This window comes from Silene latifolia, chromosome 2, assembly GCF_048544455.1.
Source record: "Silene latifolia isolate original U9 population chromosome 2, ASM4854445v1, whole genome shotgun sequence".
Taxonomy (NCBI): Eukaryota; Viridiplantae; Streptophyta; class Magnoliopsida; order Caryophyllales; family Caryophyllaceae; genus Silene; species Silene latifolia.
This window is the reverse complement of record NC_133527.1, coordinates 15,504,960-15,513,461: the sequence shown is the minus strand read 5'-3', so window position 1 is coordinate 15,513,461 and position 8,502 is coordinate 15,504,960. Positions and strand designations below refer to the sequence as shown.

The following is an 8,502-nucleotide window of genomic DNA, read 5'->3' as shown; positions in this document are numbered from 1 at the left end:
GTCAAGTGACGACAAGCCTTGATTAGAGGATTTTTGAGTTTTCGGAGCTCCGAAATCGCTCTTTTCTCGCCATATTTGGCAAATTTCCTACAAACCCATCCACTCATGTGGTAAATTGGGTCAAGTCAAGCCTAAGTTGAAGCCTAGTTATGGGTTCGAGTCGGAATTTCGACACCATTTCGTTATAATGGCGATTATGCCCTAGAAAGTGTCCTGAAAAAGCCGTCACAAACCAAAATTCCGAGATGGTAGGAAGTTTACCCATAATACAAGGATTCCAAATATCAAGTTTCGTCACAAATGGGCAATCCTAAGGCTATTTTTCGAAGTGATTTATGGTTTAGCTGTGAAACCGTCTCAATTTCACTCAAATGCTCAAAACTCAATGAAAATTCAAAACAAATACATGGTTATGATCCTTATATTACCAATTAGTCGTTTATAAAGTCAATTTTACAAGGCAAAATTGTTTGGGGGAAAAGCCCCAAATTTTCGACTAATTAGGGTCGAAAACCCTAATTTTGTTGCTCCCATTTGATCAAATACGGAAGATAAATGCAAGATTGATATACATACCTCAATTAGTCATGGCAAATGCAAGCTTTTGGATCAAGTTTTGACGAAAATGGTTGGAATTTGAGAAAGAAGTTGAGAAATTTATGTTTCGAAATAATGAAATGAACCCTCTGTTTCATCGGGTTTTTACGCAGGAAAGACACGCCCAGGAATAGACGCAGCAGGTGATGCGCCTCTTCCAAGGGACGCAGCTCTTGCTGCGCCTTTCCCTCAGCCTCCCTTCATACAAATTTTCAAAAATTCGTTATGAGTTCGTTATTTTGTAAGCCCATCTTTGGTGCGCCTCTTCCTTGATGCCATATCGCATATTTGATCCATTTGACGTATATACTTCACCCGGACCCGCATCTTTCACGCCAACAACAAATTATCGCCTTATTTTTATCCAAGACCTAGTTGTCACAACGAGCATTCCTTCTTTGACAGGTGTTTCGACACACCTTTATTCTGTTCCCCCAGCGAGAGTACACAGATAGACATTCCCTCTCGAGACATGGAGATCAAGTCCCGATTATGTTCCCCCGGTGAGAGTACATGGATAGACATTCCCTCTCGAGACATGGAGATCAGTTCCCGATTATGTTTCCCCAGCGAGAGTTCACGACTGCCAGTCATTCCCTCTCGAGACATGGAGATCAACATCGACCCCAAGCTCTTCAGAAGTTTGTTTGAAGCCGACCCAAGCAGATTTCTCCCAGCTATTCCAGACTGTATCCTGCTGTCTCCTCCCAATATCGCGTTTTGTTTTCCCTGGATTTTTAAGGAATTTCAGGTATGGTCTCTTCCTATGGCTGGCGAGCCTCCTTACGTAGTCTAATGGACTTTAAACGACCCTCCCCGATAGTCGACAGACTCTAAAATGTTCCCGACGATAGGTCTTTGGCTCAGACCCCTTGAGCCGCCTCGCGTCGCCATAGTCGTCAGGTTGTAATCTTCGATTGAGCTGATGGCTATACTTTGACTTTCGCCTTGTCCAAGCCTCAGTCAAAGTGGGGGCTGTGTAGATACCTCATTTCTGCACCTCTCGCAAACCACCCGGTGATGATTGGGCCGCATGTTCGGTACGTGGAATGATTTGTGACAGTTCGTAAGTTTATCGTCAAGTGATCGCTCAAACACTTGTGTCTACCTCTTAATTGTCATCTACGTGCCGATACAGTCGTTTTGGCAGTAATTAGAAAAACCGTCTTTATTTTCTAAAACCGAGTCAGAATGTTCTGGAATGTTTCGGATATTTCTATTCCATATTTTACAATAATTTAATGTTTGGCAAATAATTTCCCGTAATATTCACACAAAATATTAAGGAAAACAAGATTAATCCGTTATTCCATAACCAAAACACGGAAATCTTTCTTCCGCAGGAGGAAACCACTTGAGAAAGGATGCAGCAAGTGTTGCGCCTCTTCCAAGAGACGCAGTGCCTGCTGCGCCTCTTCCCAAGTCCTTTTATGCGTATTTTTCGTATCTTTTCATATCTTTTCGAGATTCACTTCCAAAGTTTCTGCGAAAACCCTACTTTCTCCACATGATTAGTATAAATAGAGACCTTCGGTCTCACATATTTCTCACATGAGTGTCCGCCCTTCTCTTCTCTCTTTGCATTCTAGATCACGTTCTTAGTTTTTGGCGTCTACGTGCTTGAACTTTCGACCACGTAAGCTCGAATCTTTCTGAGTACCAACCTCGTTTTGCATGACCGACCAATTTGACCAACTCCACCATAATCAACTTTAATCAATCTTATTCGTTTTAGACTTACGAGGGCACTTTCGTCTATACTCGAGTCGAGCATCGCTAAACGTTAACTTAGTTCATCTCGTTTCGTCAAACATGTAAGTCTGAGGGTGTATAATCCCTATTTTGTTTATTGTTCTTTATTTTTGTATCTTATTGTAAGGTTTATGTCGAAAGTATCTCTAAAACCGATTTCTGAAACCATGCTTTAAATCCTTTTTTACGAATTACTAGAAAATGACCGTCGAGAAAGGACGCAGCAACTGCTGCGCCTCTTCGAAGGGACGCAGCACCTGCTGTGCCTCTTCGTGAGGCTGCCGCAGTTCCTGCTTCCATTCTTCTTCCCTCGTCTTTTGATAGTTCGATTGTTTTTGCTTTGTCTTTAATTGTTCATCGTTTCTTCAACATGATAATTTGAATATGATAATTCTAACATATAAACCTTTGTTAATTAATTCGTCATTTATATCCTGACTTAAATCCCAAGTAATTCATATTTGCGGGTTTTCGTCATTAAAATCAAATTCGGTTCTTAGAGGTTCGATTCATCAATATTGAGTCTCTGGAATTCGTCATTGATACATTCTCGTCTTTTATTCATCGTCACCATCATTAACTCATCATTAATAATCTGTTTAATATAATTAGTTTGTTAATTTGTAATTAATTAACCTTATTAATCTTGTGAATAATTTGTTCTAATCGGCTTCATCCATGTTTATTGCTTTTATGACCCTCATTCATATGTAAATAACCTGCTAATCACTTTCACCCGAGTCAAATAATATAATCAAGCCTTAAATTCACCAACGAGTATTAACGACTTGCAATTCCGGCTTCACAGCCAGAACTGAGCCAAGGAACAGACGCAGCAACTGTTGCGCCTCTTCCAAAGGACGCAGCTCTGTTGCGCCTGTTCCTGGTTGATTTCTGTCTCTGAACTCCCGTTTTGCCTTGACTTGGTTATTAGTTTACGTATTAATTAACTATTACTCGTATTATCACCCTAATTCCTGTTCGTTAATTGATTTATTCTTTCTTTCTCAAACCATCCGTTTTGAATATGTTTTCGACATACATCATTTAATTCCAATGTAATTATTTTAATTTTCTTTATTTTATTTTTTGTTGTATTCCTTTATTATTGCTTGTATGCCTTCACATGTAATTGAACTTAAATCTCTACTTTGACCTAATTGTATGATAAATTACGTGTTTACCGACTTAGTTAATTCTCACATGCTAGGATTAATTTAATGGATGTTGCATTGCATGCATATAATTGACAACATATCAAGTATAGACAATTTCCCTAATCATTAGTAGAGGCCGCTATCGAGGCAGGCGGGATTAGGTGTTCGATCAAAAGAGCTTCTTAATACGTACCCTCACCCCTTACTCCAGATCTCTGTGAACATCTGTGTTCATTGGCATCCACGAGAGTCATTCTAGACATGGAATGCTAAGGGTAACGAGTTCTTAGTGTCTATGTCATTACTTTGTGTCTTGACATGGCACGAGGTATTCGAACGGTTTCCAATTCTCCACAATAAATTGGTGGCGACTCCACAAATGCAAACGCTAGTTTTTTCTCAAGCGCCCCCGTGGGCCCGCGTCCACAGTTTGGCGAATCCGCTGGGGATAATACACCTACGTGTAGCCAAAAGGGTGAAACTTGAACAAGGTCAGGGAATAGTTTGTACGAGACAATTGTCGGTTTTCATATCTCGGTCTTCCTAGATCCTTTATTCGGCCTTCCTAGGCCCAACCCAACCCATTCGACCAATCATCCTGATGTGACCATAATTGGCGCATATTTAGCCCCCGAATTACCATTGTTTCCATGCTTTTTAGTGCCTATTTGGGTCATTTCTTATCTTTAGTTCTTTGTTTTGCATATTCTTTGAGATTTTGATCCCTTGGTAGGAAAGGAGTAAGAATCTTGCATTTTCATGGCAAAACGAGGCTAAATTGATTGTATTCAATGACCAAGCATCAAGGAGAGACAAGACTAGAAGGCCTTTGTACATATCATAGTAGAAGAGCAATGTTGAGAAAAGGATCCTTGAGTCCCCGAGGAAATCCCCAAGGAATTTATGAAGAAAAGGGAAGAAAAGAAGAAGAATTGAAGCTGACCAACAATCCGAACGGATTGTACCAAATCCGCCCGTCCGTCCAGCCCAATCCGAGCGTCCCACCATGGAATCCGCTCGGATTCCCCAAAGACAATCCGAGCGTCCCTCTCTTGAATCCGCTCGGATTCCTCAGCCCAGATCCGGCCGTCCCGACTCCAATCCGCACGGATTTCAAGATGCAAAGACGTTTTTCATTCTTCAAGCTACGAAAAGAGAAGCCCTTCTCTCAGAAAATACCGGATTCTTCTTGCTCAACTTAAAAAGTGTAATTACTAGTTTAGCCCTTAGTTAACCCTAATGCATCCTCCCTAATTTTCACTATAAATACCCCATTAGGCTAATTAGAGGAGCATGTTCTTCTTATCAATATTTAGAGTAGTTAATATCAATCAAATCTCTCTTCAATATTGTAATCAAGTATTAATCAAGTTTTAATCCAAGTTTTAGTTCTTTAATCTCTCTCTTGTTCTTCCTTTATTTTGGGTAATTGAAGATTATTTGGGTTATTATTGGGAGATTGACAACCTCTCAATCTAGGATTCAAGTACTTCTATTATTCTTGCTTTATTATTGGAATCATTAGTAGGTATAATCTCTTAATCCCTTTTTAATTATTGTTAATTACTTTCATTTATTCATCATGTTTCATTATGTTAGTATGATTGACAACCTTTCTAGCATGATCAATATGATAATGAGTGAGTAGTCTCTTAGCTAGGGTTTAATGGGTGATTAGGGGAAACCAACATGGGGAATGATTCATGCTTAAATTAATATGCTTTCATATCTTATTTGCTTGCTTGTTTTGATCTTAATACATGCACATGTTATATTTGATGAAATGCTAAGCCTATGAATCCTTGCATTTACTATCATCTTCTATCCTTTCAACTTGACTTGTAAGACATAACCCAACTCGAGTCTTGTTAGACCATGCATGTGTTGAGTAGGAAAGATTAAGTCGACTTGTAGGTGTTGTACAATCTAATCGATTCGGCTCCGGGACCCAAACTTTCCTAGGATTGTAAGATATAACCCAACTCAATCCATCACAACAATAATTGCTTGCTTATAATTTGAGAACATGTTTGTATGATCATATCCCATGATTCCCCTATGAACCCATGACACCCTAGTACCTTTAATCAATTGTTTACACCCCTTATTTTATTCATGTTGCTTGTTTATTTTCATTGTTATTTTAGTTTAGTAACCTTCTACATCAACCCAATTTGTGACACCCCTTAGACACTACTAGTTACAATAGAATTCTCATTTCAATACCCGTCCCTTGGGATCCGACCTTTACTTGCCTCTTTACTAATTGTAGAGTTGTTTGTGGAGTATAAATTGTGTTTTGTATCGACCATTGACCAACGACCACATATGCTTAATTGTGAACACGAAATGGCCTCGATCAAAAATGGCGCCGTTGCCGGGGACGGTGTTTAATTGATTTAAGATTTCTTTTATTGTTATTAGTTGTGTCTTTTTCACCTTGAGGAAGTAAAACTCCTCAAGGTTTGTTCTAATTGTTTTCGAGTTGTTTGATATTTTGCATGTCTAGAAGGTTACAAAGAGATTTGTTACCTTTTGACCGTGAAATCGAAAGAACCTTGACGAATAATAGGAGACTTGTTAGGAGGAATTTGGGAGGTGTTGGTGAAGTTGTTCAACCCACTAGTGAGTTTGTCAATCCTTTCGCAATAGAAGGAGAAGAGAACCCATTAAACAATATCCCACAAAATCCACCTACAATGCCTAAATTCTCGTCACACTCTATACCCACCGAGGAGGATCTACCAAATGGTACTCCTACACCGCAACATCTCACCGGTAATTTTATTGCCAAGTCCGCCTTCATCCAACTAGTTGAGAGGAGCCAATTCGGGGGAATGCCTAGTGAGGACCCTCATTCTCATATGGAAACCTTTTGCGATTATTGTGAAGCTATCTCTCAAGCGGGCTTGACTCAAGACCAAATAAGATGGGTCTTATTTCCTTTTTCGTTAATCGGCACCGCAAAGCAATGGTTGAAGGGCCTTGATAAGGCCACCCTTGGAATAGATTCTTGGAAGAAGTTAGCTCTAGCCTTCTACAAAAAATTCTACCCACCGGAAAAGACTAACATGCTAAGAGCTCAAATTACGGGTTTTAAGCAAAGGGATGAAGAATCTTTGTATGAAGCTTGGGAGCGGTTCAAAGGTATTTGTCGCTCATGTCCTCACCATGGACTTAGCGAATGGTTTTTAGTGCAACAATTTTGGAATGGCTTATATGAAGATTCAAGGAACATTCTCAATATGGGATCAAATGGAATGTTCACCGAAGTTGATGACAATCAAACATGGAACAAGATTGAGGAAATGGCGGTCCATAATTCACAATATAGTAGGCCTCGCAAGGCTACTAGAGGAGGAAATTATGAAGTGGACTCCGTTACTCAATTGGGTGCTCAACTTAGTGCTCACATTGACACAATCAACTTGAAGTTTGAACAAGCTATGGCTAGACTTGAGGAAAACTAAAAAACATCAAAGCATCATGTCAATGCCATGACGGCATCCTCATCAATCCCAAGTGGGATATGTGAGAATTGTGGAACTTTGGGTCATGACTCAAGTGAGTGTAGGGGAACAACCGAACAAGTTAATGCTTTCCAAGCTTACAAAAGTGGTACCCCTTATTCAAATTTTTACAATGAAAACACCAAGTTCCATCCAAATCTCTCATACAAAAGCCAAAATGTTCAAAACCCTCAAACAACATACACTCCACCACCCATGAGAAATCAAAATCAAAGACCCTTTTACAATCAAAACCAAGGTTACCAAAATCAAAATCCATACAATCACCAAAATGACCAAGGTTTTGATGTCCAAAAAGCGGTCCTCCAAATGCAAAAGAATCTACAAGAATTTTTCACTCAAATGCAAAAAGATAGCCAAGCAAAAGACACCACCATCAACAACATTCTAGCTCACACCAAGATGTTGGAAACACAATTGACTCAACTAGCATCTTCAAGCTCACAAAGACAAAAGGGGCAATTACCACCTCAAAGTAATCCCCCTAGACATGAAACGGTTAGTGCTATTCACTTGAGAAGTGGTACAAGATATGAAGCACCGAAGGAGCAAGTTGAGAATGAAGTTGTGAAAGCTAGTGAAAAGGAAGAAATTGTGCAAAACTCCAAAGAAGGGGAATCATCAAAAGAAGAAAGTTCAAAGAAAAATGAAGACAAGGCCAAAGAGAAGGAGCCCATTGTGATTAGACTTCCTTTTCCAAGTCGTCAAGCCAAACCCAAATTTGATGATCAACTTGGAAAATTCATGGAAATTGTGAAGAATTTAGAAGTCTCAATTCCTTTCACGGAATTAATCAATCACGTACCGGCCTATGCAAAGTACATGAAAGATATCCTCACAAAGAAGAAGTCGATCCGGAAACTTGAGACTATCGCCTTCACTAAGGTGAGTAGTGCAATACTTCAAGGGAGTTCACCTCCAAAGTTAAAAGATCCGGGAAGCTTCTCAATACCGTGTACCATTGGCGACACGACGATCAACAAAGCCTTATGTGATCTAGGGGCTAGTGTGAGTGTCATGCCGTACTCGGTAAGTAAGAGGTTGGGAATGGGAGAGCTTAAATGCACCAATATCACACTTAAAATGGCCGATAGATCGACGAAGACACCATTAGGGATATGGGAAGATGTCCCCGTGCGAATTGGGAAGTTTTTCATCCCGGTGGACTTTGTCATTGTTGATATGGAGGAAGATTCCAACATTCCAATCATCTTAGGAAGACCTTTCCTACACACCGCGGGTACGGTGATTGATGTGAAACATGGAGAGCTCACTCTAGAAGTGGGAGATGAAAGCATAACTTTTAATCTTGACAAGGCCATGAGAGCTCCTTGTTTGCATGAGCCATGTTTCATGATTGATCATTATAGCCGGAAAGATGAAAGGAAGAAATCGGAACTCCAATGGAGGAAGAAAATTGAAGATGCTCCATTCAAAGAGCAAGTGAATTGTGACAAGGAGAGCTT

General features: G+C 39.9%; 1 non-coding gene across 1 annotated transcript; it reads right to left on the bottom strand.

Annotated features, from left to right (window-relative positions):
- Positions 1-6,577: 6,577 nt before the first annotated feature.
- LOC141645599 (small nucleolar RNA R71) lies at positions 6,578-6,684 on the bottom strand. The gene has a single exon (XR_012545077.1). It is a non-coding gene; the product is annotated as a small nucleolar RNA R71 (small nucleolar RNA).
- Positions 6,685-8,502: the final 1,818 nt, after the last annotated feature.